We start from the raw sequence: 15,091 nt of genomic DNA on the forward strand, positions 1-15,091 counted from the left end.
AAGTTAAATAAGCAGGGTGACAATATACAGCCTTGAAGTACTCCTTTTCCTATTTGGAACCAGTCTGTTGTTCTACGTCCAGTTCTAACTGTTGCTTCCTGACTTGCATACAGATTTCTCAAGAGGCAGGTCAGGTGGTCTGGTATTCCCATCTCTTTCAGAATTTTCCACAGTTTATTGTGATCCACACAGTCAAAGGTTTTGGCATAGTCCATAAAGCAGAAATAGATGTTTTTCTGGAACTCTCTTGCTTTTTCCATGATCTAGCGGATATTGGCAATTTGATCTCTGGTTCCTCTGCCTTTTCTAAAACCGGCTTGAACATCAGGGAGTTCACGGTTCACGTATTGCTGAAGTCTGGCTTGGAGACCCTTTTGAAATTCTTGTTTTTTCCTCAGAGTCTCAAGTTGAATGCCCCTTCTTCCAATTGCAAGCCTCTGTTCTATCCCTGTCATTCCTGAGATCATGTCCCATCTCTGCTGAGTCAGTTCAGTCGCTCAGTTGTGTCTGACTCTTTGTGACCCCATGGACTGCAGCACGCCAGGCCTCCCTGTACATCACCAACTCCCAGAGCTTACTCAAACTCATGTCCATTGAGTTGGTGATGCAATCCAACCATTTCATCTTCTGTTGTCCCCTTCTCCTCCCACCTTCAATCTTTCCCAACATTGGGGTGTTTTCCAATGAGTCAATTCTTCGCATCAGGTGGCCAAAGTATTGTAGTTTCAGCTTCAGCATCAGTCCTTTCAATGAATAATTAGGACTGATTTCCCTTAGGATGGACTGGTTGGATCTCCTTGCAGTCCAAGGGACTCTCAAGAGTCTTCTCCAACACCACAGTTCAAAAGCATCAGTTCTTCAGCACTCAGCTTTCTTTATGGTCCAACTCTCACATCCATACATGACTACAGGAAAAACCAAAGCTTTGACTAGATGGACCTTTGTTGGCTAAGTAATGTCTCTGCTTTTGAATATGCTATCTAGGTTGGTCATAACTTTTCTTCCAGGGAGCGAGCGTCTTTTAATTTCATGGCTACAGTCACCATCTGCAGTGATTTTGGAGCCCAAGAAAATAAAGTCTCTTACTGTTTCCATTGTTTCCCCATCTATTTGCCTTGAAGTGATGGGACTGGATCTCTGCTCAGACACTTCAACAGCTGCCCCTCAAGGGAAAGTGGATTTCATCACGTTGGCTGATTGGGTCCTTCCTGCCCTGCCCTGCCCTTCTCTGTCCTTACCCTTTCATCATGACCTGTTTTCCACTCTACTTCACCTACTCACTCCACTGCTCCCTGAAAAAACTACACATGGTCCTCACTCAAGGCCTTTGCATTTGCTGATCCTTCTGCCTGCAAAGCTTTCTTCTCTTTATTCCTCATTTCTTTCAGTGTTTTACTCAAGTGTCACCTCAGAGATGATAGAACTGGCCAACTTACCTAAAATGTCAACCTACGTCCTCTGTTTCATTGTCCCTTCCCTGATTTGTTTCCTTTAGAGCTGAGTGCCTTATAAATATGGGCTTCCCAGGTGGCACTAGTGGTAAAGAACCCACCTGCTGATGCAGGAGACATAGGAAATGCAGGTTTGATCCCTGGGTCAGGAATATCCCCTGGATGAGGGCATGGCAACCCAGTGCAGTATTCTTGCCTGAAGAATCTCATGGCCAGAGAATCCTGGCAGGCTACAGCCCATAGGGTTGCAAAGAGCTGGACACGACCGAAGCAACACACAGCACAGCATCTTATAAATATATTGCCTATTTTATTTAGATGCATTCTCTCCTCACAACTCCCCATGCCCACCAGGTTATAAAATTCAGGTAAGCAGCAATGTCTGTGTCCTACATCAATGTAACTACAGTATTCTCAGTGCCAGGAACTCATTGAATGATGAATGATAAAACATTGCGTCTAGGTATGCGTTTGTGTATGCATTTATAATCCACTTATTTGTTAATTTTGCTTTGTTTTATTGCAGCTTCCCTTTCTCAGGATACATGCAGGAGCCCAAAAAGCCTGAGGCAGAAGGTAGTCTGAATTAGGGTTGTCTTCTTGAACTCAGAATTGCTCTCTTCCACTTTCCATTTCCCAATGTCATTAAAGGAAGCTCTGGATTCTATCACCTTGTCTCTATAATTCTCCAGACATTTTCAGGACCATCCATAAGCCAAATTCTGGGGCGTAAAGCTACTGAGGACCCTAGTGCATTAAAATGCATAGAAATGAGAAGACCCTTATGTATGGTATGAATAGACTTCTGTTTCGATTGTAACAAGATTTAGACAAAGGATAGTAATTGACTCTTACATTCTCATCAAACTCATAAAAAGAGTACATATTGCGATATATGTATGAAGGGGAGGACTTTTTTTACCTCAAACGTTAAAATATTTCTGTATAGTGAAAAATCAGTACACCAGGACTTTAAGGAAGAAAAATTACTATACAGGAAATACGTTAAAATTTATAAAAATATTTTTTAAAGGCTTGAGCCATAGACTTTTCCATGGTTACAGGCAGGTTGTATCTTTCAAACAGAATTAGTTTTTAAAATTCTTGTGATGTTAGTGGGAAATTGCTCACTACTTTGTTCTTCAAATGGCATCCTTGGCTCTTGAGAAAGATTTCTGAAAGCCTTCATTTGATTCCTGACAGCTGTGCATTTTTCCGGGCTGCCAGATGAGACTCTATCTTGTCTAAATGTAAATACCTGGTTACCTGACTCCCTGTCATAGAGGGCAGTTTATTCTTTTTGTAAGAAGCCTTGATTTTACAGAAAGAAGAGACCAAAGGCCTTCATTAGCAGGCAGGCTTCAAACTATTTCCAGACCCTGTGTTTACTCCTATAGAGCAGACTTTGTTTTCATGCCCAATAAGTTTGAGGAAGCAGTAAAATCAGTCCGGTAAATGGGTCACTGACGCAGAGTGGGAGCGCACTCTGGCCTTGCGAAGTACCAGGCTGCTGCTGTGTCCAGAATCTGGCTGGGAGCACACAGCTTTTTCTGGGGCCCAAACAATCAGGCTTCAGGGTGCCCCTCAGCAGGTGGGGACTGACGGGAGGAGGAGGGGCTGTGACTTCTTCTTGTGCAATCTTAAGGTCTGGAAGGAGGGAGCCTTAAAAATGCTGCTGATAAAACACACACGCACACATCACACACACACTCATAAAGCCATTAAAGGCTTCTTTTCTTTTCCTTTTTTTGGTGGTGGGGGGAGCCCAGAGTGAAATGGCACAGTTTATGCTGTCATTTCTGTAGCTCTCCTAGTGAAGGATCTAGGTGTTTCTTCTAATATCTCCTCTGCAACTTTCAAATCATAGTCTTCCTGTGTTAGCTGAAAGCATTAAACCCAGAAATTACCGTAATAGTGCTATTTACCCCTCATTTATGGAACTACTAGTGTTATTTTTCCACTGACTTTACAGAATGCATTTCAACCGGCAGTATTTTTGGTCTGGTTAATGAAACTCTATTGTACTTAAAAAACACAGTTGGGCGTTGTATCCGAAGACTAAGCCAGCAGGCTTGTCATTTCACAAAAGGGACTCCAGAGGTTGCGGTGCCTGTAATTGGAGAGTATTTCATCTGGTGTTTGCGGCTGTGGACTAATGCCTTATTTCACAGCTAATCATCACCGTGTGCTTATGTAACTGGACCAGTGTTTGAAAGAAGACTGCACATTTCAACGGCACCACAAACTAGATGTAAGAAATTCTATTTCAATTCATGTAAAAACAGACCTCAAAGTGGAGGGTGAGTGAGATATAAACCCTGAAAGTGTTGCTTAGGCTGAACCAAAAGGTTGAAAGAAAAAAGTGGTGTGTGTGTACGTACACTCTTGAGCACATATGTGATAACCCAAGGTTGTTAGCACAGTTTTACTTCACTGATGTTTTATTCTCAGGCATAGCACTTGGAGATTCTCTGAGCTCATGAACAGCCCTGATTGCGGTGTTTGTGACAATGCTACAGGGTTTTTGCATTATTTATCCCAGTCTGCTTTACTCATTCAGCTTTCTGGGAATATTTTCAGATGGAATCACTAATTAGCACATATGTGGGAACTTCTCAAAGCTGTTTGGCCCCTTTCTCATTACTTTTTAATTTTTTTTTTTCTATTTGCCTAATGTATGTCAAAGATGAAATTTAGAATGATGGGTTGGGGGAATTTTCAGACTGAAATGCATACATTTCATAGGGAAAAATTAGTCAAGCAAGAGTTTTTTAATATGATCTGAAAAAAAGCAGTACAGTTTCATCCTAAAGGAGAAAGGTATTGGTTTGGTCCATAAAGTGTTCTATAGAGTATTTTATTAGTTAACCTTTAGGAGAGGTTTCTAATATTGCCTCATAACTATTTTAATAATCCTGTAAACTGTGCCTTTATTTATCAATGCATATCCAGACTCTGTCAGACTGCATCAGGGCCTCCTTCTGTAACCTTTTCATGCTTTGAATCCTGTACACTGTGAGCACGATATTTTCCCAGTTAGATCACAGTCCATATATGTTAGAACTAATTTTTCTCAGTTTGAAACTCTAAGAACAATTAAGGTCTCTAAATCTTTGCATCTCCTTTCCTAGGTTTCTTCCTATCATTCTATATCAAAATATAAATTATTTCCCATATCATATAGTAAATACATAGCACAAAATATGAATTCATAGGCAACGGCATCTTTAAGATGTCAAAACAATCTGGGTGCAGTCAGAAAAAAAAAAACACACTAAGAGAAAGAAACCCTAGCATGTGTGATAAATTGCTTTAGTCATGTCTGACTCTTGGCAATCCTATGGACTGTAGCCCACCAGGCTCCTCTGTCCATGGCATTCTCCAGACAAGAAAACTGGAGTGGGTTTCCCTGTCCTCTGCCAGGGGATCTTCCTGACCCAGGGATCAAACCTGAGTCTTCTGCGGCTCCTGCATTGCAAGCAGATTTTTTACCGCTGAGCCACCTGGGAAGCCCAAGAACCCCATAGAGGTATTTAAAAATGAATGATCAAAATGAAACAGATCTCTTAACCAAAAAATTCAGACTCAGCAAAACTATATTGAAGCAGGTATATATTATTTTTTGAGTTATATAGGTATACTAAAAATATATTTTGTTAGTAGAGCGACAGTCGGTGAGTGTGAATCATTGGAGTGTGTCTTTATAAGAACCTGCTAAATAGTTTATTTGCAGTGGCCTTTACTTTCTGAAGAACTCAGTGGAACTATGTTGCAAACCATTAGTGTTTTCTGTAGAAGTTCAGAAACAGTCTTTTAGGTGCTTAACTTCAGATATAAAAGGTATAGTCATGCAGTCAAGTAGCCAAGTTAAAAATGTCATCTAGAGGTTCTACCAAATGATATTAATTGAAGAGTTTTTTTTTAAAACTTCCTTCCCTAGCTTCTTTTGCATTATATTTCAGGTGTCCTAAAATCTACTGTCTAAAGCTTCGTTAGGAAAGGAGACAAGGTTTGCGTTTCTGGGAAACGGACAGCATATGGATTCATCTTACATGCCAGTTCCAATTTTTGAGAGTGGCAGTCTGCAGACTTAGCAGGAAAGAGTGCTGGGATGTAGAAGCAGTATCTGTAATTGTTACAGTAAGGAGTTTGTGGCAGCAGCAATACATATGCCAAGCATTGCCATCCCTCCTCTAAAAACTTACATTCAGCTGTGCAAGCTTGCTATTGTAACAGCTGATTTACAGATGAGAAAGCTACATAGCATTTTGTTCCAAACTTAAGCTAATTCAAGGTGCTCTAAATCTGTTCTGTCCAATATAGCAGCCATCAGCTAAGGGTGGTATCTAGCACTTGAAAGGTGTAGCTGGTACAAGTGCAGGTATAAAGTGACTATAAAAATACATATTGAGTTTCAAGGACTTAGTATGAAAAAGGTACTATTCTACTACTTACTACTATTTTTATATTGCTACATATTGAAATAATATTTTTAATATATTGAGTTAAATTATATCATTAAAATTAATTTCATCTATTTCTTTTTACTTTTTAAAAATGTGGCTATTAGAAAACTTAAAATTACATGGGTGGCTCACCTTTCTGTCTTATGTTATATTTCTGTTGGATCGTGTTGCTCTGTATTAACAAGTCTCATCTTTCACTACCTCTAATAAGTTTAAATATTTTAAACTTTAAAGATAGATCATGGTTTCTTTTCTACAGCTGTAGAAATCCTTCATGTTTTTAGAAATATTCAGCATATTTTCCATTAAGCATTGCTTTATGCCTTTGGGCCTTTGCTCTCCCTTGTTGGGATCAGTCTATCCTTGTCCAGCCACCTGGTGGCTGACCATGTATTTTTCAAGACCTGTCTCTGGTATCACTGTGATATAAAGCCTGACATTAAAGTTCAGCATTGTTAACTGCTTTGATGTCTGGTGAAAGTGGGAAGGCCTCCAATGGTCTCCTCCAAGATGCCCTCCCTCTTCTGCTGCTATAGATAAACGCCCCCAGACAAATAACCTTCCTTGTCAAGTGGACAAGTAGTGTTTGCTTAACTCTGAGTAGCGGGTTTCAATCCCTCACCAGTCACAGAGCTACTGAAACAAGCCAACCGCAGCCTCTAGTGGGAACCAGGGGCATCTCACCCTCTCGGTAAGGGAAAGCTTGCCTCTCACAGTCCCTGGCGGTTCACGTCCCTCCAGATTCCAAGCATAATGTGACCCTGTATAGCCTGTGGTATGCTCTCCCTCTCCCTGGATGTGAGGACTTGTGACTAATAAACTGCTGTCAGTCTCTCCTGTCTAGTGTTCACTGTTACATGTTTGGCCATTGCCATAACCCTGGGGTGGAATCTCCCTGTCATCAGTTCAGTTCAGCTCAGTCGCTCAGTCGTGTCTGACTCTTCGCGACCCCATGAATCGCAGCACGCCAGGCCTCCCTGTCCATCACCAGCTCCTGGAGTTCACCCAAACTCCTGTCCATCGAGTTGGTGATGCCATCCAGCCATCTCACCCTCGGTCGTCCCCTTCTCCTCCTTCTCTGTCATCAGCAGAGTGAATAGGAGGTGATTAAAGCAAATGTGTTTTTTCATAAGCCACACTCCTGTCTCAAGGTAGAGCTGACCATCCCTTTTCCTTCATCACACTTAGTGCATATATTTATCTTGGTGACCAGACCTCTCATTTGCAATAATTTACTTCTACACCTACGTTCTTCTATTAGAAACTAAAAGCTGATGGTAGGAACAATTTCTCGTGCTTTTATATTTCTGGTTCTGATGACAGTGCCTAGTATACTCAGTAAATGTTTGATGAATAAATGGATTTTGAAAATCATTACATAGCTTGTGCTGGTATTAAGAATTTCCTGAATTTGAGCACAAAGAACTAAAATGAAATTTTATCAGTCTAATAATTGCTTGTAGAAGGGTAGGGGAGGTATCTGCTTTACGCTACAATTTGCCGGGGAGGGGAGGGAGTAATCTGAGGTAGTGAGACAAGAACTAGTAGCTTATACCTCTTTTCCACTTGGAAACTCTGAGTAGTAGAAAGCAAAGAATGAAATGACCTGGGAAATCGATTCAGAGAACTATCGTGTAAATCACAGTTGTTTTATTAACCACAATCTGCTTGTCAGGGAACCACAGTTTCAATAGACAGATATTCTTTTCTAATTTTAAAACAGGGAGAATGCTCAGTGTGATTGTGGATAACTCAAACTTGTTTGAAAGGAGAGGAAGTCCATATCAGCAGAGGTAAGAGACCCAGAGTAGATGAGCATTTGGTGGGAAAGCAACGAGATAAATCTAGTCTCGTAGCGCTGGACTGAATCCAATGGAATTGGCAAGACAGGGCCTGTGATTGATAAATTTTTACAAGGCTAAGTCCTGCTCTGGAGTCCCCATGCTGCTTGCACTGTAGGGACATTAAGACCTGCAGAGCCGTGGGTGGAAAGAGTCATGCTGGATCGGTCTGCAGCCTTGCTGTTGGCCCGCGCCAAGGCTGGATATCTGGTCTCCCTCTTCCATAGACTTTACCCAGAAGACAGAGGAGTGTGCAAGGCCAAGAGCACGGCAGTGCTGCCATGCCTCAGCTCTCTCAAGTTCCCCAGCTGAGGAAACAGTGATGGCATATTGTCTCTTTGTAATCTGATTTTCTTCCATTACTTGTTGGAACAAACTGGCCCTCTCCAATTAACAGTGAAAAGTAATTGAAATTTTAAGACAACATATGAAGATTTGCTTAACTGCATTGGAAATTATTATTAAGATACCTCATTTAAAAAAAAAATGTCAGCATGTACTGATTAACTACCTTAGTTAAGAAAGATTTCCTTTTGTTTCTTATTTTTACCTACATATATATTTTGGTTTTGAATTGTCCTACCCTTCACACAATTAATATAATAGTAGATTGCAGGTTGTTTTTGATGGCCTCATGTAGCAACAATCGCTTTTATCACCTGTCTCTAAACGGTTTCAGAACCTGGCTGGTCTCTGGCCATAAGTCTGGACTCATCATTTATAATGAAACTGATTCTACAGGAGGGAGGATGTGACAAAATAATAAGGACACCCCAGAAGCCAGAAGCGGAGAAGGCAATGGCACCCCACTCCAGTGCTCTTGCCTGGAAAATCCCATGGATGGAGGAGCCTGGAGGGCTGCAGTCCATGGGGTCGCACAGAGTCGGACACGACTGAGTGACTTCACTTTCACTTTTCACTTTCCTGCATTGGAGAAAGAAATGGCAGCCCACTCTAGTGTTCTTGCCTGGAGAATCCCAGGGACAGGGGAGCCTGGTGGGCTGCCATCTATGGGGTCGCACAGAGTCGGACACGACTAAAGGGACTTAGCAGCAGCAGCAGCAGAAGCCAGAAGGGATTTAATAGCTGGGCTCTTCTCTGGCCAAGTTTCAGTTCCAAAACAGTCTGTTTCACTGATATTCATGGCCTTGGGCCCTATGGATCTTCATGGTTCAGAAGACAGAATTCATGGTTTGTATCTCTCAGCTTCAGTTGATATCTCAGTCTGCAGACTGTCCTCCATTTAGAATTAAATTAACTGGAGAAGAGAGTGCAAGTACCTTGTTTGAAAATCTTTCTGACTTCCCTGGTGATTTAATTTTCAACCCAGATATGATTGCTCCTCCCTGTTGGATTGTGTCTGCTTTTCATTTTCTGGGTGTTGTTCACAAGGTCCTAGGACATTGCAGGAACATGATGATTGGAGCTCTCATGATTCATGATTAATGGCTCTGCATAATCAGGACTTGCAACACCCTGATTGCTCCTATCTGATTCTTCCTGACGATCCGTGATATTAATGTACTTTACAATTAGATTGAGTTTTTGTTGCTGTCTCCTTAGTTGTACTTGAAGTAGCGTCAGACACGACTGAGCGACTTCACTTTCACTTTTCACTTTCATGCATTGGAGAAGGAAATGGCAGCCCACTCCAGTGCTCTTGTCTGGAGAATCCCAGGGATGGGGGAGCCTGGTGGGCTGCCATCTATGGGGTCACACAGAGTGGGACACGACTGAAGCGACTTAGCAGCAGCAGCAGGACATTGCAGGGGGTTGCTAGCAGAGCAACAGCAGATCTTGGAAGGCCAGGCCCCATGCATACTTTGTAACTTCAGAGTCACAGGACTGGCCTCCTCATCTGCTGTGATTGCTTTGGCTTCAAGAAGGAAGGCATGTTTTCTGTTCTGCAAAGCATCTTGCATTATTTTTTAAACATTTTGCCTTTGATACATACCCAAGCACACACATTTCCCCCTTAATTTTTAAACCCACGTACACTTCAAGGGAAATTGAATCCATATGTTTCTGATTCATTTACACACAACTCATCAAAATGTTGTTTTAAAAGAACTAAACTCAAATCCCACAGGGGCTAAGCAGGATTCAAACTTGGCTGAAGCCTCTCCTGTCCCTGGTCATGGCTGAATGTGAGCAAGCCAAGCTATAGCGAAGCCAGAACCCTCACACATCCTAGGACTTGCACGAAGAGCACCTCTCTTTGAGGTGCAGCTGGAACACGGTGACTTCTGAGCCTGCCGTCAGCTTTCATTTGCACAGATGCCATGGCCTGCATTTTCTTTAGCCCAGGCTGTGTGAAGAAAATGAAAAGATAAAGTCAGTCTTTATGTTGTTCTGGTAAAATTGGTATGATCCAAAATCTTCTAGGAAGACTATTTGTGTATATTTTCGGCCCGATTGTGGACTCATAAACTCATGGAGCTGGCAGGGACCCTGCAAGTCCATTTTCCTGCCTTCAAACAGGCCTCACAAAATTCCTAAACGAACAGTAAAGCTATTTCGATTACTACCACAAATAATGTTATATAGCAAAGGATAGTTCTTACTTCCTTCTAGGTAATTCTGACCAAAGCTCAACAACTCTCAATGTCAATAAATTCATCAAATTTAGGTATTTTATATATATATAAAACCTTTGTATACTTGCCCTCGAAGAAATTCTTGAGGTTCCACTAGTTCTTAGATAATGAACTGTGAAATTATCCCACTGTGCAATTTGGTTCACAATCACCACTGAAACCAGTGTGGAGACTGGCAGGGCAGCCAGCAGTGAGAGGCTTTGACTGTGGTTAAGGACTCTTCCCTTTTGCCTGAATGGATCAGGAAGCTTGGTTGAAAGAGCTGTCGACATCTAGACATTTCCACCATGAAATTTCCAAAGCAATCATAGCATAAAAAACAGTGTTTGGGATTCCATTCTCCCATACTGGCACCACTGAAAGGTGAGCCAGGTGACAGACGCACAGAGGTGAGCAGAAATTACTAAGCCTCCTCTAGGGCTCAGGACTGTGAAAGCAAGGGATTTGCTATTTGACAGAGGGGCTCCCAAACACAGTGGCCTCTGACTGATATTCTGAAAGAAAGGGTGAGCTTTCCAATAGATGTTTTGATTAATGTCAATTAATGTAACTGCTCTGAAATGGTGAAGCCTCATTAGTATCAAGAAGTTCTGTTAGTTGGCACCAAAATGGCATCAGGCATTCAGCTAAATTCCTGCCTTCCCAGGGGCAACCAGCCTGCTCAATCTGCCTGGGGCTTTTGGCTCTACAATCTATCCCCACATTAAACAAGTGAATTCTGGCACTCTGGTGGGTTCACAAACCCTGACAGATGTTTCTTTACAAAAATACGCAGGCCCAACATCCCTTGGAAAGCTGAAACGAATGATATTCTCTTTCTCTTTTTGAACTTTCTCCATATTGTTTATTTACTTATTTTTACTAAATGCTAAAAACCTATTATGTCAAGCTTGGCCCCAGAATAAAACTATAGATGTACTGGGGGACTTAAAAAGTTTGTTTACTGTTTTTTAACTTTTCTCTCGGTTACTTAAGTGTTACCACAGTTTCGTGGTCATAGACTATTCCTCTGGGTAATTCTTTTCTGGTATCCTATTATGACCTAAATTAATTATGACTGGCTGGTTAATGTAGCTGAAAATAAAAGTCCAGCTGGTATTTCACAAGGGCACACTCTGTATAGGCTCTAGAAAGCAGATTTTGAAAGCAGCTGAATCCCTTGGCAACTGTGTTAGAAGTGAAACAAGTTCATTCTTGAGTATCCAGAACCTGGCAAATAGATTCTCTCCCACGGGATCTTAGTGTGATCAGGATATAGTGAGGCATGTGATCTGTCTCCCAGCCTTGCATCTGAAGGGTTCTACTGCTAAAACATATCAGCAGTTATCACCCATGGTACTCTGATACGTGTACTGCCTTATTCTTAGCATGTTATTTACATTACCTGATTAGAGGAAGACAAACAGGTGAAGTGGGCATCATATCACACCCATTATACAGATGAGGACACTGAAGCTCAGAAGAGTAGGGGCCATTTATCCAAGACCGTAGGGATAGTAACTGAAAAATTCAGATCGAAGCTCATCTGATTGAATGCCTTCAGGGAAATGAAAAATAAAAACGAAATGAAAGAAAATGGCCTCAATACTGTTTACTATGTTTTATTTGAAAACACTGTGTAAGAAAAAAGGACTTGTGCAAAGGTTGGGTGTTCTGCTTTGGGTGAATATCACGTGGTGAAGAGCCAGGATGTAGCTCGGCAACCACTTCCTCTGTGATATCCTCCTTGGTGTCCAGAAGTGCACACTCTTTCTCCTCTACAGAGTAATGTCCTCTTTCCTTTTACAGCACCCTTGCTGGGCTGGGGGGCTTCCCTGATGACTCAGGGGCTAAAGAATCTGCCTGCAATGCAGGAAACTCAGAAGATGTGGATTCAGTCCCTGGGTCAGGAAGATCCCCTGGAGAAGGAAACAGCAACCCACTCCAGTATTCTTACCTGGATAATCCTATGGACAGAGGAGCCTGGCGGGTTATATAGTCCATGGGGTTGTAAAGGGTCAGACACGACTGAGCGACTAACACTTTCACTTTCACTGCTGGGCTGTGTCTTTGTTCCTGGGTCTTTCTCCCCTGCCAGACTGTACTGCCCTCCAGGGAAGGGACCGGGGTGCTGTGGTGTTCCCAGTGCCTGGCGCAGTGCTCAGCACAGTGAACTGCACTGTACTGAAGAGCTGATCAACAAACCACAGAGCATCAAGGCAGCGGACAGGAAGAACATGGGCTCAAGGTTTTCGGTGTTAAATCAGCAAAACGTGAGAGCTGATTATACTGAGGACTTTCATGAGATGGGAACCAATGAAAGAATCTTATGACTCAGTTCAGTTCAGTTCAGTCACTCAGTCGTGTCCTACTCTTTGCAATCCCGTGGACTGCGGCACGCCAGGCCTCCCTGTCCATCACCAACTCCCGGAGCTTGCTCAAACTCATGCCCATTGAGTCGGTGATGCCATCCAACTATCTCATCCTCTGTCGTCTCCTTCTCCCGCCTTCAATCTTTCCCAGCATCAGGGTCTTTTCAAATGAGTCAGTTCTTCCCATCAGGTGGCCAAAGTATTGGAGTTTCAGCTTCAGCATCAGTCCTTCCAATGAATATTCAGGACTGATTTCCTTTAGGATGGACTGGTTGAATCTTCTTGCAGTCAAGGGACTCTCAAGAGTCTTCTCCAACACCACATTTCAAAAGCATCAATTCTCTGATGCTCAGCTTTCTTTACTACTAGTTTAACATAATTACACTTATGATTAGTTTAGCATAATTATTTTTCCATTAAAAAAAAAAACTTTGTAAGTGACGTGGAGGGTTACTACTGGGAAAAGGAGGAATTAGTAAAATCAAATATTCCTGAAACTTTCATTTAAAGGAAAAAAGTTCACAAGAACCCTCATTGTTGACTTACATTATTTTTAAATATCGTATTACATGAATACAAAAAAGTATTTGTAGTTTTATATTTCTTGTACTTAGGCCCTAATAAAGCTATAAAATCAAACTGAATTCTCCAGTGAAAGATAAACTTAAAAAACCTGAGCAATCTAACTCAACATTAACTTAGGTGATCAATGATATTTTGCTGAAACAAAAAGAGCGTTCATAGCATGAATTTGGCCCTGCTGGCCACGGTGTAATTCATTCTGCTGGTAATACGGGGAGCTTTGTATCCACGGTCACAGCCACAGATGCTGTAAAATATCAAGGAAGACACACTTGTTTTCTAACCAGGACCTGTAGACTGGACCTTGTGTGGCCAAGACACGCCAGGGTTGGAGGCCAGGCAAAGCCTTCCTGGTCCATGGGCTCCCACAGTCAGGGTCCACACAGTGGGGCTGTCCTCCTTTCTAATTCCTGACTGAGAGCACGTGGTCCTGGAAGTCAGTGCTCTTCAAATGGGTGCCTTAGGCGCCAGCTCCCCAGGGACACCCGCACCACCACCTGCTTGAGATCCCAGCCTATCCTCTTTTACCTCCCCAGGAGAAATTCAGAAACCCCCTAGTCAGTCTGCTGGGCCTTCTTCTGCAGGGGCAGCCAGTGGCTGGTAATTGAGAGAGGCTGAAGTGTACAGAATTTAGGGCACAGTGCTGAAGAGTATAGTACCTGAGCACTGGCTTTGGAGACAGGCTCTCGGCGTTGTGTCTCAGGGTGTATACTGGTAGCCAAAGGGCAGTGGGCAAATTCCAGAAGGGCTCTGGGCCTATCTGGTCTATAAAGCACCTCTCAGAGTCATTCTGAACATTAAGTGACTAAAGTGCCTCGAACTGTGCCAGGCACCTCATAGATGCTCAATAAAAAGCTATTTTATTGTATTTTCATAACTTGGGGCTTCCTCTTTTCATGAAAAAAAAAAGATGTAAATATTCTAATTTCTACAGCTAGGGGACCCTCTGTACTGAGATTGTACGATGCTGGCTCCTTTCTGTGGGACCAATCATGGGATGTGGCATTGAACTTGGAGTAATTTTCGGCAGCTGGCCTAGAGTGACAGGCCAAAGGAGCTTCCATGAGTAAGGATCTGTCACGGCCTCAGGGACGCCCTGTGTGATAAGGTGGGTTTTTGCCACACAGGTCACCAGCCTTTGAGTCCTATTGTGCATTTTACTGGCAGCAAGGCTTAGGACCTGGCCACACATAGTAAACTTTAGAGATTTTTGCCATCCCCGACCTGGGGCACAGAGAAGCATTGGAGCAACTCAGGCCAATTTCTTTTCCACTCACACCAGCCAAAGGGGTTTGTGGCCAGTGGGGCTCGTGTGTTCTGCCATATCAATCATGTCTTCTCAGGGTCCTGAACACTGTGAGGACGGGTATCTTGTGATCTTTTGTTAGACTATAAATACCCAAAGGCAATGGAAACCGACTCCAGTGCTCTTGCCTGGAAAATCCCATGGACAGAGGAGCCTGATAGGCTACAGTCCATGGGATTGCAAGGAGTCAGACACGACTGAGGGCCTTCACTTTCACTTTTCACTTTCAAATACCCAGAACAAAAATTTTGCCATTTTAACCATTTTTAGACATCCAGGTCAATGGCATTATGTACACGCACAATAACGTGTAACCATCACTGCTGTCTGGTTCCAGCACTTTTTTTATCCCCCACACAGAAACCCCATAACTGTTCAATAGCCACCCCCACTTCCCCTTTCCTTTAGCCTCTAACACTCACAAATCTGCTGTCTGTGCCTCCATGGATTTCCCTTTTCTGGTTACTTCCTATGAATGGAATCATACAATAGGTGGC

The 15,091-nt window shown here is 42.6% G+C and overlaps 1 non-coding gene across 1 annotated transcript; it reads left to right on the forward strand.

Moving 5' to 3' along the window:
- Window positions 1–9,122: 9,122 nt before the first annotated feature.
- On the forward strand, window positions 9,123–9,253 carry LOC120879166. Its single transcript, XR_005724731.1, has one exon. It is a non-coding gene; the product is annotated as a U8 small nucleolar RNA (small nucleolar RNA).
- Window positions 9,254–15,091: the final 5,838 nt, after the last annotated feature.

The sequence above is a fragment of the Oryx dammah genome, unplaced genomic scaffold, assembly GCF_014754425.2.
Source record: "Oryx dammah isolate SB20612 unplaced genomic scaffold, SCBI_Odam_1.1 HiC_scaffold_19, whole genome shotgun sequence".
NCBI classification, from domain to species: domain Eukaryota; kingdom Metazoa; phylum Chordata; class Mammalia; order Artiodactyla; family Bovidae; genus Oryx; species Oryx dammah.